Source organism: Oryctolagus cuniculus, chromosome 11, assembly GCF_964237555.1.
Source record: "Oryctolagus cuniculus chromosome 11, mOryCun1.1, whole genome shotgun sequence".
In the NCBI taxonomy this organism is placed as follows: Eukaryota; Metazoa; Chordata; class Mammalia; order Lagomorpha; family Leporidae; genus Oryctolagus; species Oryctolagus cuniculus.
Window position 1 is genome coordinate 78,024,952 of NC_091442.1, and position 14,726 is coordinate 78,039,677.

The window sequence follows — 14,726 nt, forward strand, 5'->3', positions numbered from 1 at the left end:
ATGGGTCATATCTGAGAGCCATGGCCCAGGAGCCGTGACCCCTTCTCAGTCCTGCACGATATGGTCAGCATGTGCACCTCTGGCTTGAGCCCTTCATGAAACCCCTTTTGACACCTGCTGATTCCCTCGTGTACATGTTCCCTTCCCCGTTTCCCAGTTAACCCATTCTCAGCTTAGGCTTTACCACCGATCACCCACTTTCCATCCCAGTCTGTGGTAAGTACCATTCCTATATGTTCCTATGATACTCCAGAATGATCTGTTATGTCAGCCATCCTGTGGGTTTTGAAGACTTCTCTTACCTGAATCCCGTCCAAAATTGTAGGTTCCTTAAAGGCAAAGATTGTGCTTCCCTAGTTCACAACTAATTCTTTATCAAGTAACTTACTATGTACTCAGTAAACAACCTCTGTGTTGCTTACATTAAGATATTTTGTTAAATATAGTTGAAATTCCTGCTCTATATGCTGGGATTTCTGTATACTTCAACAGTTTTCAATAGTGTATTGATATTAATAGAAGAGAATGCAATTATAGGTAGTAAGATTGCTTACCCCTGGCCAGCGCCGCGGCTCACTAGGCTAATCCTCTGCCTGCAGCGCTGGCACCCCAGGTTCTAGTTCTGGTCGGGGCGTCGGATTCTGTCCCGGTTGCTCCTCTTCCAGTTCAGCTCTCTGCTGTGGCCTGGGAAGGCAGTGGAGGATGGCCCAAATGCTTGGGCCCTGTAGCAGCATGGGAGACCAGGAGGAAGCACTTGGCTCCTGGCTTTAGATTGGCGCAGTGTGCTGGCCGTAGTGGCCATTTTGGGGGCGAACCAACAGAAGGAAGACTTTTCTCTCTGTCTCTCTCTCTCACTGTCTAACTCTGTCTGTCAAAAAAAAAAAAAAAAAAAGATTGTTTACCCCTTTAATTTTTAAAACTAAGTTAGACTATTTAGAATTCTTATTCAAATTAATAAATAAACTCTTCCCACCCCACCCTAATATTCATATATCAGGAATGTAAAAATATGAGTTTCGCTTATTTTGAAAATATAGAGAGCATATAAAAGGTTAAGGAGTTTGAACTTCAATCACTGATGTATTCATGCAAAAAAAAAAATCAGTTCATGTCATGGCTGTTCTAGGCACTGGGGATTCAGTTTGAAGCAAGATGAAGATGGTAAATTCCAGGAAAAAAAAAGTGTGGGGGAGCCCAGAGGAGGCTTCTCTCAGTCAAGTACCTTCAAGCTGAGACAAGGATGACAAGAAGGAAGAGGTATGAGAATGTAAGGAAGAATGCACTAGGGGTCTGTAATCTAAAATTTTACAAGCCAAAGTTTAAATAATTTACCTTAAGAAATGTAAATCCACTAAATGCCAGTGAGAAGTATAATCTATGCTACTACTATAGGGTTTAACTTCTTTCTTGTCTCTGCTTCCCTACCCACAGAATCATGCTTGTCTAGTTTAAACACATCTCACGGTCAGAGCTGCAAGTCTTTGAAATTGGGGAGGTGACCTAGTGCTACGGCTTGAATGTGTCCCGTGAAGTCTAGGTATTGGAAACTTAATTCCAATGCTATAGTTTCATGAGGTGGCTACATTACGAATGGATTAACACTGTTATTGTAGGAATGGGGTCTTCATAAAGGGTGCTTGGTTTCCTCTCCTATGCCTACGACATCTTGCATGCCATGTTATAACACCACAAGAAGTCCCTCACCAGGTGTGGCCCCTTAATCTTGGACTTCCTAGTCTCCAGAACCATGAGCCAAATAAATTTCTGTCCATTATTGATTACCCTGTTTATGGTGTTCTGTTATAACAGCATACACCAACCAAGACAACATTCTTTTCTACAAAATTGTATTCCCCATTGCCTATTTAAATAACTCTAGAGAGCTCTCCTGTCTTGCCCTTCCAATCATGAACTAGTCAGGGTCAGGTTTCTTGCTTGCAAATCTCTAAAACTGACCCCAGCCAATTTAAAATGAAAATAAATTATTATAAGGATATGAAGATTTTATGGACATGATGAAAATTGCTGGAAAATCAAGGTTTAAAAACAAGCAGAAAATTAGGGGTCCAGAGAGCCAAGAACAAGCCATGGGCCTGAAAGAAATATCTGCTTAGGGGCACAGGGCAGGGCACTGCTGTTACTTGACGCTTACTTGGCTCTGCTGTCATGGCTGCTGCTGCAGGACCACTGGATCCCCCACTCACTCTACCACTGCTTCCAAGATTAACCTCTCAATATCCTTTTGCCCATATGGGATGCTGCAGGCGGAGGATTAACCCAGTGTGCATGGCGCCAGCCCCATGTTGGTCATTTTTAAACATCACTGGCCAATCTGAGAATTTCTTTCAGTTGATGAAGAAACAATGTTTTAGACATAATTGTCAGGACTTTGGGTCTTCTGTGAGGTATTTTTTTAAATTGATAGCTTTATTTATTGTTGAAGGAAATTAGGGGTTTTATTTTTGGTTTTCTTCTCTAAATTAAGAATTAAATAAAAAAAACTGGAATTTACAAAGTTATTCTCTGGAGCAGTTTTTAAACCTCAGAGCTGTTGACATTCGGGGCCAGGTAACTCTTGGTGGTTGGAGCTGCTTTGTGCACTGAAAGATGTTTAGCAGCATCTCTGGCTGATAGTGTCTCACCTCTCCCTCTCAAGTGTAACAACAAACAAGGTCTCCTGTGGAGTAAGTTCGTTTTGGTTCAGAGCACTTTATCCATACTTACTCTGATAGGCACCTGGCCAGGTGATTTAGATCTGTTCTCACTATAGGGCATTTTTTTTTAAATTTTAGAAATAGAATTTAAATATTCTGCCCCAACTTAGGTGACTTTGACCATTTCCTTGAACAAGTGAACTAAATTTTTCCGGTTCCACGCAATAGGCTGCAGCTTTGGCTTCCTACTGTTGTTGACTGGCGTGAGAGCTCAGTGTGTGTGTGTGTGTATGGGCAGTGCTCTCACAGTTCTGTTCAAGATCATTTGGACGGCAACTCAAATGCTTCCTTTTTGCTTAGGACTTGTAAGATCACTATTGTTCAAATATCAAAGCTGAATTCAGCGTTATGGTGCAGCAAGTAGAGCTGCCACCTGTGACACCTCAGCTGTTGCAGCCATCTGGGGAGTAAATGAAAGATATCTATTTCTCACCGTCTCTCCCTCAGCGACTCTGCCTTTCAAATAAATAAGCACATCTTTTTTTTTATCATAGTTGTTTTAGTTGTAAAATTTCTTTGTAGAATTCACCACAAAGGTTTTATTTGTTCACTTAGAAACATAATATTAAATATTCACAAATATGCTTTTTACCTTAATAAGCCACAGATGGCAAATACATTTACACTATATTTTTGGGGATTACCTACCAACTGTAAGTGTAGGATGGTCTTTGAATGGTAAGGCACATCACAACCATCTTGAGAATTTGAATGCATGTTCCTAATGCTACCTTTCCCTACTGTGATTTTGGGGGTGAGCAGCAGACCCCAGGATGCGATCAATTCTAGACAAGCATCACGGTCAACTCAGATGCACACATTCCACCAACACAGCAAGACTGGTCTAAGCCTTCTTCACATTTTGGATATAAAGATTTTTCTAAATCACTGTTGCCTCTTGGTCGTCACGTACACCATCAAAATCGACACACTGCTATTCACAGGCTTGATCATGATCTTGAGACATCATAAAGAGCACCAGGAATTCATTTGAAATTTATATTTAGCTAAATTTGTAGCTTTGCTTCTGGTAATTAAATGATGTACCACTGAGAGTTGAATAGCTTGTTTTATAAGCCAGCTGGGACCTTTCAACAGTTAGATGCTTGATGCTATGGTGCTAGACTTTCATGTTGCTGACATTGGCTAGAATAACCTCTGCTATCTTGGGGATTTTTCTGAATTTAGTACTTTGCACTTGCTTTTGCTCTGTTACCTAGGGTAACAGGTAATCTGGATATAAAATAATTTTTATTTCAAGGCTGCTTCATAATATTAATTTTAGGAAAAATTTAAGTGACAAAGATATGATTTTAATTAAAAATTCACCACAGTGTGTTGCTAATGCTGAGTTCTTAATTGGTGACAATTGGATGACCATGAGCTAAATTCGCAAAAGCTGAGTTATTAGCAACTTGTTATGAACTTATCGTCTCCCTGGTGGCTGCCAGATTTCATCTGATACTGATTGTAAGATACATCCAGATTTGCAAACACCCAAATATAAAAAAGGATATTTTAAAATAGACAACATAATTTTTAAAAATAACACTTTAAGTTTTGCATTTCTAATCAGTATACTTTTCAAGAATATTAAAATAATTAGTTGGATTCATCTGAACAGAATTGTCTGCATGTAAGGAAAAGTAAAGTTTCTGAATTAATGGAGCTCCTATTAACATCACACATATAAGTGTACGTAAACAATTAGTATATTCTTAATAACCATTCTCTTCCCTAATTAAAAGTATAAGCTAATAACTAGGCTTAATCTCTTTTTCCCAAATCACAGAATGAATCAGAAGAAACAGAAGCAGGTTTATCAGACAGAAAGCTACAGGATTAAGTCTGTAAACAAAGGTAATACCAGAAGTTGATTAGCTCTGCTTGAATTTGAAACTTTGTTCCACAGTAATAACCTTAGCATATATTCCAAATTTAACCATTTCTATCCAAAATACGTGTCTGTACCCATTTTATTTGATGGTGGATAAAGCATCATCTGATGGGTTATACTTATATGCAGAGAGTACAAAGACTGAAAACACAAGGAGATGTAGGCATTTCCTTGTTCTCAGCTACTCATTTTATAAATAATCAAAGCTCTGTGGTAAGTGTTAGAGAACATAAGGAGGCAGGAAAGCTGCTAAAAGTAATGGAACATCTCTGAACAATATCAAGTAATTTGTATCTTAATTTCATTAGGAGCACCTTTGATTGATATATATATATATATATATATATATATATATGCTCTTATTTATGGCCAAGTTACTAGCAGGCTGGAGATTCTTTGACTTGAGTGATGCCAGCAGGGCCAGTAAGGCCTGTTGGGTACTCTCCCACTAAATTTGGTCTCTGAAATGTTATAGTAACTTAAGCATGCAGTTTTGTCAGGGTAAAAAGCTCCTGGGATTGATTTTCTGGACTCCGAAAGCCTCAGAGAGCATCTTCAGCGGCTGAGTCATACCTCAGAGCACCATGGCAACCAAGCTAGGGCTGCAGGCTCAGCCTCCGTAGTAGCAGTGGACAGGGTCATGGAGCAGAAGAGCATCCCCCAAACAATGCCGTAGTCCAAATGTAAGGTAACCAGGGCCCAAAGAGTAAGGTGAAAACTAGAAAGGGAGGAACAAAAGGAACAAAATTGCAAAGGAAGAAGAACCAGAAATTGACAATTTGTAAAAGGAGAAGGGAAAGAGAAGGGAAAATAAAAAAAAATGATTTCCCATTTGAAACCTGGGAGTCTGTGATTATAGCCACTAACAGCATTCAGAGAGACAGGAAAACACAAGCATTGGGGTCCAAAGATGTGAGGAATGTGTGTCCACTTGGCTTGTGGAGGAATAGGAATGAAACTCAAATGAGGGGCTGGGAACCTGCTTACGGATGTCAGTGAAAACCGACGTGAATGTGTTCCTCATGGCAGAAAGAGGAGATGAAGCTTCCTTAGCTAAGCTTCCAAAGGGTTTATTCATAGCAGGTAGGGGGAAGGAAAACAGGCATCTGAAAAGACAAGACAAAATTTGTAGGTGTGTCAGGAACGTCCACGCAGAGATGCACATTGCAAAGAAAGGATTGGTCAGCTATGTCAGTGAGGTGTTTAAAGAACAAGGGGAAACTGAAGGCAGATGACATTGTGATGAACACACTGGAAAGGAAATAAAGCAGCTTGTGATCAGTTGCAGGCACAGTTAAAGGAAGATCATTTGGTGCCAGTCCTCCAGGGGCTGTGCTGCGACACCTGATATTTCATCTCCAGCTCAGTCTGAACAGATGGCCCAAGTGAGAATCTCTTCACACAAGGATTTCATCTGGATTTATAACCTCATCAGTCCCATTTCCTCATTCGCCTCCAGAAGGCCCAGAAGCAAACCCCATCTGCATTCCCAGAGGAGGTAGAAACAGGCTCATTAACGAAATGTTTGAGATCGTCCAGCTTGCAGTTTTATGAAAAGAACTTTATGAATTAGCAATAAAATGTTATATAGTACAGTCTCTCACCACCGCACACCCAGGATTTAGTGCCTTATAGCATAGCTGCATTTTAAATGAGATATAATTGGTGTCTCAACTGCTAGGTTTCAGCATCTTAAAATTAGTTACCAACGGAAAGGGAAGACCTTTCTCTCTGTCTCTCTCTCTCTCTCTAACTCTGCCTGTCAAAAAAATAAAATAAAATAAAAAATAATTAGTTATTAAGACTGTGGGAGCCCCGGCTGCCCATGTGAGTGCCCATCTGAGTCCCGGCTAGTCCACTTCCTACCCAACTCCCTGCTAATACACCTAGGAAATCAGCAGAAGGTGGCCCAAGTCTTTGGGCCCCTGAACCTACATGGAAGAGCTAGAAGAAGCTCCTGGATCCTGGCTGATGCAGCCACTGGGGAGTGAACCAGAGGATGGAAGATCTCTCTTTCTGTAATTCTGCCTTTCAAACAAAATAAATCTTTTAGAAAAAAGTAGTATTGATGCAATTATTGTCAATCAAATATTAAGAGTGCTTTTTCTGGAAGAAATAGATATGTGGGGCTTTGTTAATTTTCAAACTCAGTAACTCCTAACCAAATCTTTTCACCACAGTGTCTCCACATGTTACACCAAAGTCTTATGTCATTTATCCCAGAGATCTAAAATTAACACTTGTTTCATTTCTGTAAAATATTTCAAATTTATTCTTGAAATTTCATCCAGATTTTATACTTATATTCTGAATTTTATCATTGATATTTCAAATACTTTATTTAGTTTGCTAAACTATATGGTACATTAAAGTTAGCAAAAAAGTGAGACTACAATTTGGCTAATTATATAGTCTAGAGATTATAATTATGCCTTTAGGTGAATCAAGATAATTTTTTTCTGCTGTAACAGAAATAATCCTTTCATAGACATAATTTTTATGCAAAGGTAATATTCTGACATTTTATAGATTATATATGGTTGTAAATAACAGAACACTACATTGAGCCAAGCTCAGTATTATAACAAATAAAGGTCAGTAGCCAAACCAAGATCAGGAATTTAACTGGGTTCCAAGAATGATCTAGAATTACCAAAGCTTGAACTCTGCTCCTTTCTTCCCTTCTGCTTCATCATTCTCGTCCTCTGAGGATTAACTTCCCCTGTTCCCAAACAGCACATGAAACACAGAGACCTAGGTGTCCCTGATTCTGTCAATTCATTCATTCAGAGATACCAAATGCTCACTCTTAGTTGCAATTTAAAATTTCTAGGCAAAAGAATGGCTCTATTTTCATAAGCTGTCTATTCTTAGATGGATCAACTCTAGCCAGGGAGTGGTTCCAGAAGACAGCCTTGAATTTTTTTTTTTTTTTTTTTTTTTTTTTTTTTTTTTTTGACAGGCAGAGTGGACAGTGAGAGAGAGAGACAGAGAGAGAAAGGTCTTCCTTTGCCGTTGGTTCACCCTCCAATGGCCGCCGCTGCAGCCGGCGCACCATGCTGATCCGATGGCAGGAGCCAGGATCCAGGTGCTTTTCCTGGTCTCCCATGGGGTGCAGGGCCCAAGCACCTGGGCCATCCTCCACTGCACTCCCTGGCCATAGCAGAGAGCTGGCCTGGAAGAGGGGCAACCGGGACAGAATCCAGAGCCCCGACCGGGACTAGAACCCGGTGTGCCGGCGCCGCAAGGTGGAGGATTAGCCTATTGAGCCACGGCGCCGGCCCAGCCTTGAATTTTTGACCCAACCTATCAGTTGAAATTAGGATCCATAGACAAGTTGAACAAAATGGCTTCTCTGAGTGGATAGCCACTATGATGGGAAAGTGGTGTGTGCCCCAAAGCATGCTCCCTATAGAGCAATGAGCTAACCGGTTGATTTACTTCCTTAAAAATTTTTAAAAATTAGTCAATTGGCTTAGAAAAAATTACAACCACAACTATTACTTGAGTCTGTTTCTATGATTTTATTAAGTTTTTGCTATTTGGGTGATATGTAAACACATGGCGGCTAATATTGCTGTCCATTGGAGCCAGCACTGGTGGAATTGTGGGTGAGTAGAAGAATACATTTTAAAAAGCACACGATGGTTGGTCTTATCCAAACTCTGATTAATTGAAGAGATGAGGGATAGAGGATTGAATGGTAAGAATTCTTCTTGGTTGCTCTAGAAGGTACTTGGGGTGCTGACTTACCCCTTCCATGTTTTCTTTCCTTCACCGCAGAGGCCAGAAAGTGCAAAGTGTCTGCTTTGCCTCCCTGGGAGCCACACATGGCCCTTTCTCATCCTGGTGAACAGGATGTACACAAATTCAAAGAATGCTGCTCCTTCTATCTTCCTTGCTCCTGCCTGGAAACCAGAGGATACCTGATGTGCATCAGCTACCCCTAGGATGGCAGAACAGGAAAAGAGGAGAAAATGAGAAGTCACTGGCTACCTGTGCTGCAAGTCTCTCTTGAATGAGACACAAACATTCTGAATTCATAGAAGCCATTCGGTAAGCTTTCCTAGAACTCATAGCTGAACACAGGCCACTGGAGATAGCTATTTTAACATCACAGGAGTGGCAAGTATCATACTTTGAACCTTGTTGCCTAAAAATAGCCGATTACAATGCAAATCTTTTTGCATTTGTGCTAGTTGATTTTATGTGTCAACTTAGCTGGGATCCCAGATATTTGGTGAAACATTATTCTGGGTATCTTTGAGGGTTTTTAGAAGAACATAACATTTGAATCCATAGACTGATTGAAGCAGATTACTTTCCTTCTTGTGGGTAGGCTTCCTCCAATCAATGGGAGACTTGAATAGAAAAAGGAATTCCTTCCACCTGAATGCACTAGCTAAGGCATGGGTCTTTCCTGCCTTGGGACTTGAAGTGAAAAATCAGCTCTCGCGTCTCAATCCTGCCAGCTTTCAGACTGAAACTTATACTCTTGACTCTCCTGGTCCTCAGACATTTGGACTCAGATTGGAACTACATCTCCAGTGTTCATGGCTTACTAACTATAGATCTTAGGACTTCTCAGCTTCCATAACCACATAGACAAATCCTATAATACATCTCACTCAATTTCTCTTTATCCTCTTTCTCTTCTTTACTTTCTCTCTCTCTCTCTTTCTCTCTCTCTCTCCAAAGACACACACACACACACACACACACAAATATTTATATCTCATATATATCATGTGTATTATGCTCTTTTTGTCTGTGGATGACTCTGACCATTCAGGGGGGAGGTGTAATAGCTGAATAAACGACCTTCCAAAGATATACCTGTCTGAATCCTCAGAACCTGGGAATATGTTACTCTACATGGTTAAAGGGGCTTTATTGATGTGATTGAGTTAAGGAGCTTTGGTTGGGAGAATTATCTGAATAGCCCAGTGTAGTCACAAGGGTTCTCATAAGAGGGAAGCTGAAGGGTCAGGAACAAGGAAAGAAGATGTGGGGATGGAAGAAGAGTTCAGAGAGGAAAGAAGAGACTGTCAGCCAGCTCTGAAGATGGAAGAAGGGATCATGAGCAAGGTATAAAGGCAGGTTCTAAAAACTGGAAAAGCCAAGAAAATGGATTTTCTCATAGCAGGTTCAGAAAGAATGCAGCTATATAGGCCCACTTTAAACTTCTGATTGCCATAATTATAAAATAAACATATATTGCTATCTTACAAAATTTGTGGTAATTTGTTATAGCAGAAGTAGGAATCGAACATCAGGGCTTTGAAAAAAAAACACAATTGTCAACACAACTGGAGTCTTGCAGGGATCCCCAAAGAATCACACAAGCTCCAGTCACCCCTCAAATCCACTCAGGATGCTGAAGGCATGGGCAGCAGGAGGCTGTGCCCTTCCAGTAGATTAAAATTTTCCTTTATGATCTAATAAGAATGGCAAATCTGGTTTCTATTATCCAAAATTCATTTTTTAATGCAGTTACCCAGAGGTTTTTGTGACGAGGTTGCATCTACCAAGCGGAAATTTCATTTGTGTGACATTTAATATAGAACTCTCTGAATGCATGATTAATTCCTGTGGAACAGATATTATCTCATTATCAGATTCACAGAAGGTAGCAATGTAATTATAAAGCAGCTATTTTCAGCATGCTCTGCCAGGTTATTTCTCTGCCAGACCATTATGCCCTGGGAAACAACATGTGGCGTTATCGAAAACAAGTTGAGTCTCGTGAGCAATCAGTTCAGATAATTGCATCTTTATTATTGACAGTTCCCTTAGGAACTGTGGGTCTCGAGTTCTGCTCTGTTTTGGGACTGCAATTCATTAAGGTTTTCGTCCTGAGCCAGTTTTAATTAAACTGTGCTCCTTTTTCTCTTTAGCATCCCATAGCTCATTTTTCTTTACAGGTCATATTAGTCTAGAAATCCAGCTGTTGAATTAACCTGAGACTCCCTCCTATCTATCATTTTAAGGAATCTCCCATCAACTTACAAGTTCAGCAGTTTATTCAGCTTAGTGAGCATAAAAAAATCTGTTTCTAAAAAAAAGAATAAGAAGTACCAGGTAATATCTTAGTTTACATCTTTTAGAAGATAAAACTGGTACTTGGTGGTGAACATTTGGCCCAACGGTAAAGATGCCCACATCCCATACTGGAGTACCTGGGACTGAGTCTTAGCTCCAGTGCTTTTTAATTTTTTTTAATTTTTAAAAATATTTAAGGGATAAAAATTTCATGTATTTCATATATACATATTTAGGAACTTAGTGATACTTCCCATTCTACCCTACTTCCTGCCCACATTCCCACCCTTTTCCTCTTCTCTCTTCTATTCCAATTCTAAATTTTTACGAAGATCTATTTTCAGTTTACTTTAAACTCATAAAATTAACCCTACCTGAGTAAAGAGTTCAACAAACAGTATGAAGAAAAAAAGAACACTTTTCCTCAACAGTAGACACAAGGGCTGTAAACGATCATTAAATCTCAAAATGTCATTTTCATTCCAATACATTACATTTTAGGTACTCCATTAGTTAATCACAGAGCAAGGAAAACATATGGTTTCTTGTCTTTTGGGGATTGATTTATTTCACTAAGTATAATGGTTTCCATTTGCATTCAATTTATCGTAAAACACAGGATTTTATTTATTTATTTATTTTACCACTGAGTAGTATTCCATAGTGTATTTACCATAACTTCTTTATCCAGTCATCAGTTGATGGATATCTGGGTTGATTCCATATCTTAGCTATTGCAAATTGAGCTGCAATGAACATGGGGGTACAGATAGTTCTTTCATCTGCTGATTTCATTTTGTTCAGGTAAATTCCCAGGAGTGGAATAGCTGGGTCATATGGTAGATCTATTTTCAGATTTCTGAGGTATCTCCATATGGTCTTCCACAGTGGCTGCACCAGTTTACATTTCTAACTGTGGATTAGGGTTCCTTTTCCCCCACATCCTCATCAGTATTTATTGTTTGTAGAGTTCTGTATGAGAGTCATTCTAATTGGGGTGAGATGGAACCTCACTGTGATCTTGATTTGCATTTCCCTGATGGCTAGTGATCCTGAACTTTTTCTCATGTGTCTGTTGGCCATTTGAATTTCCTCTTTTGAACAATGCCTATTCAATTCTTTTTGCCTATTTCTTAACTGGATTGTTTATTTTTGTTGCTGAGTTTCTTGAGCTCTTTGTATATTCTGAATATTAATCCTTTATGTTTCATAGTTTGCAAATATTTTTTCTCATTCTACCAGTTGCCTCTTCATTTTTCTGAGTGTCTTTTGCAGTGCAAAAGTAATCCCATTTGTCCATTTTGGCTTTGATTGCCTGTGCTTCTGGGGTCTTTTCCAAGAAGTCTTGGCTTATGCCAATGTCTTGTAGAGCTTACCCAATGTTCTCCAGTATTTTGATGGTATTGGGTCATAGATTTATGTTTGTGATCCATTTTGAGTGGAGTTTTTTTTTTTAACTTTTATTTAATAAATATAAATTTCCAAAGAACAACTTTTGTATTAAAGCAGCTTTTTCCCCCCATAACCACCCTCCCACCTGCAACCATCCCATCTCCTGCTCCCTCTCCCATCCCATTCTTCATCAAGATTCATTTTCAATTATCTTTATATACAGAAGATCAACTTAGTATATACTAAGTAAAGAAATCAACAGTTTTCACCCACATAGAAACACAAAATATAAAGTATTGTTTGAGTACTAGTTATAGCGTTAATTCACATAGTACAACACATTAAGGACAGAGATCCTACATGGGGAGTAAGTGCACAGTGACTCCTGTTGTTGATTTAACAATTGACACTCTTATTTATGAGGTCAGAATCACCCAAGGCTCTCGTCATGAGTTGCCAAGGCTATGGAAGCCTCTTGAGTTTGCCAACTCCAATCTTATTTAGACAAAGTCATAGTCAAAGTGGAAGTTCTCTCCTCCCTTCAGAGAAAGGTACCTCCTTCTTTGATGGCCTGTCCTTTCCACTGGGATCTCACTCACAGAGATCTTTCATTTAGTTCTTTCTTTTTTTTTTTTTTTTTTTTTGCCAGAGTGTCTTGGCTTTCCATGCTTGAAATTGAGTGGAGTTTTGTGTAAGGTATAAGGTAGGGTCTTGTTTCATACTTCTGTATGTACAGATCCAGTTTTCCCAGCACCATTTGTTGAAGAGACTGTCCTTGCTCCAGGGATTCATTTTAGCTCCTTTGTCAAAGATAAGTTGGTTGTAGAGGTGTGGATTGATTTCTAGCGTTTCTGTTCTGTTCCATTGGTCTACATGTCTATGTTTTTGCCAGTAGCAGGCTGTTTTGATTATAACTACCCTTTAGCATGTCTTAAAATCTGATATGAGATGCCTCCAGCTTTGTTGTTGTTGTATAAGATTGCTTTAGCTATTTGAGGTCTCTTATGTTTTCATATGGATTTTTTCTAGACCTGAGAAGAATGTCATTGGTATTTTGATTAGGATTGCATTGAATCTGCAAATTGCTTTTGCTAGTATGGATTTTTTGATAATATTAATTCTTCCAATTCACAAACATGGAAGCTTTTTCCATTTTTTTCTGTCTTATTTCTTTAATGTTTTGTAATTTTCATTATAGAGAACTTTGACTTCCTTGGTTAAAATTATTCTAAGGTATTTCATTTTTTATAGCTACTGCGAATGGGATGATGTTAGAAATTCCTTCTCAGCCATGGCACTGTCTGTGTATACAAAGGCTATTGATTTTTGTGTTTTAATTTTATATCCTGCTACTTTATCACTCTTTTATGAGTTCCAATAGTCTCTTCGTGGAGTCCTTTGGTTCCTTTATATATAGAGTCATGTCATCTGCAAATAGGGATAATTTGACTTCCTCCTTTCCAATTTTCTTGCCTCATGGCTCTGGCTAAAACTTCCAGGATTCTATTGATTAGAAATGGTAAGAATGGGCATCCTTGTCTGGTTCTGGATCAAAGTGGGAATTCTTCCAACTTTTCCCCATTCAATAAGATGCTGGCTGTGGGTTTGTCATAAATTGCCTTGATTGTGCTGAGGAATGTTTCTTCTATGTATAATTTTTAGCTCCACTGTGGATTCAAACTTCCTACTAATGTTGACCCTGTGAGTCAGCAGTAATGGTTTAACTAATTGGTTCCCTGTCACCCATGTGGGAGACATGGATTGATATCTCAGCTGCTGGCTTTAGCCTGTCTCAGCCTTGTTTGTTGCAGGCATTTGAGGTGTGAACCAGCAGATAAACATTTTTTTTCTCTCTCTTTCCTTCCCACAAATATATAAAATAAATAGACACAAATTTTAAAACTGGTACATTTATACTCTGATACCATGTATATGGCAATAATATGAGGGTATTACAAAAAGTCATTGGAAAAATGAAACTTAGGGACGATGTTTGGTACAGCAGTTAAGACACTGCTTGGGATGCCTACACCTCAAATAAGAATGCCCGTGTTCAAGTCCTAGCTCCATTTCCTATTCCAGCTTCCTGCTAATGCACACCTGGTGAGGTAGCAGGTAAAGGCTCAGGTGGCTGGATCACTGACACCCACTTGGGATTCCCAGATTGATTCCTAGCTCCTGGCTTCAGGCTGATGCTGCCCTAGCTGTTGTGGGAATATGACGAGTGAAAAAATGAATGAAAAAGTCTCGGTCTCTCACTCTTTCTCTTTCTATCTGACTCTGCCTTTCATGTAAATACAAATAAATAAGTAAAAGTATTTTAAATAAAGAAAAATAGAACTAAAAGGAAAGTTGATTTTGATTCCAAACTACTTTGACATCTATGAATATTTTCTTCAAAATAACACATTTTATGAGAACTTGTTGAAAATCCCTCTTACTGGCATATGAATTTATTATCCTAAATGCAGATTAATTTCACAATTAAAGTGTCTTATAATTAATGTGATATATAATGGACACTCTTCTGGGAGATCTAATTCTTTATTTCCTTTCCAATAGGAAACTCTTAATAGTACACACAAAGTGAAATAAAATTGTTTGTTCATTTATTTGTTTGTTTTCACTGACAAACCATCACGCACCATTATCTTCATCTCTTGCTAGGTGTCATCAGTTTT

At 38.9% G+C, this 14,726-nt stretch overlaps 1 long non-coding RNA gene across 1 annotated transcript in view; it reads left to right on the forward strand.

Moving 5' to 3' along the window:
* The window catches only part of LOC108176667 (uncharacterized), a 113,908-nt gene extending 101,247 nt beyond the window's left edge, over positions 1-12,661 (forward strand). The window contains exon 8 of the long non-coding RNA XR_011379789.1: positions 8,395-12,661. This is a non-coding gene — a long non-coding RNA (uncharacterized lncRNA). The remainder of the gene's footprint in view (positions 1-8,394) is intronic.
* The last annotated feature ends 2,065 nt before the right edge of the window (positions 12,662-14,726 follow it).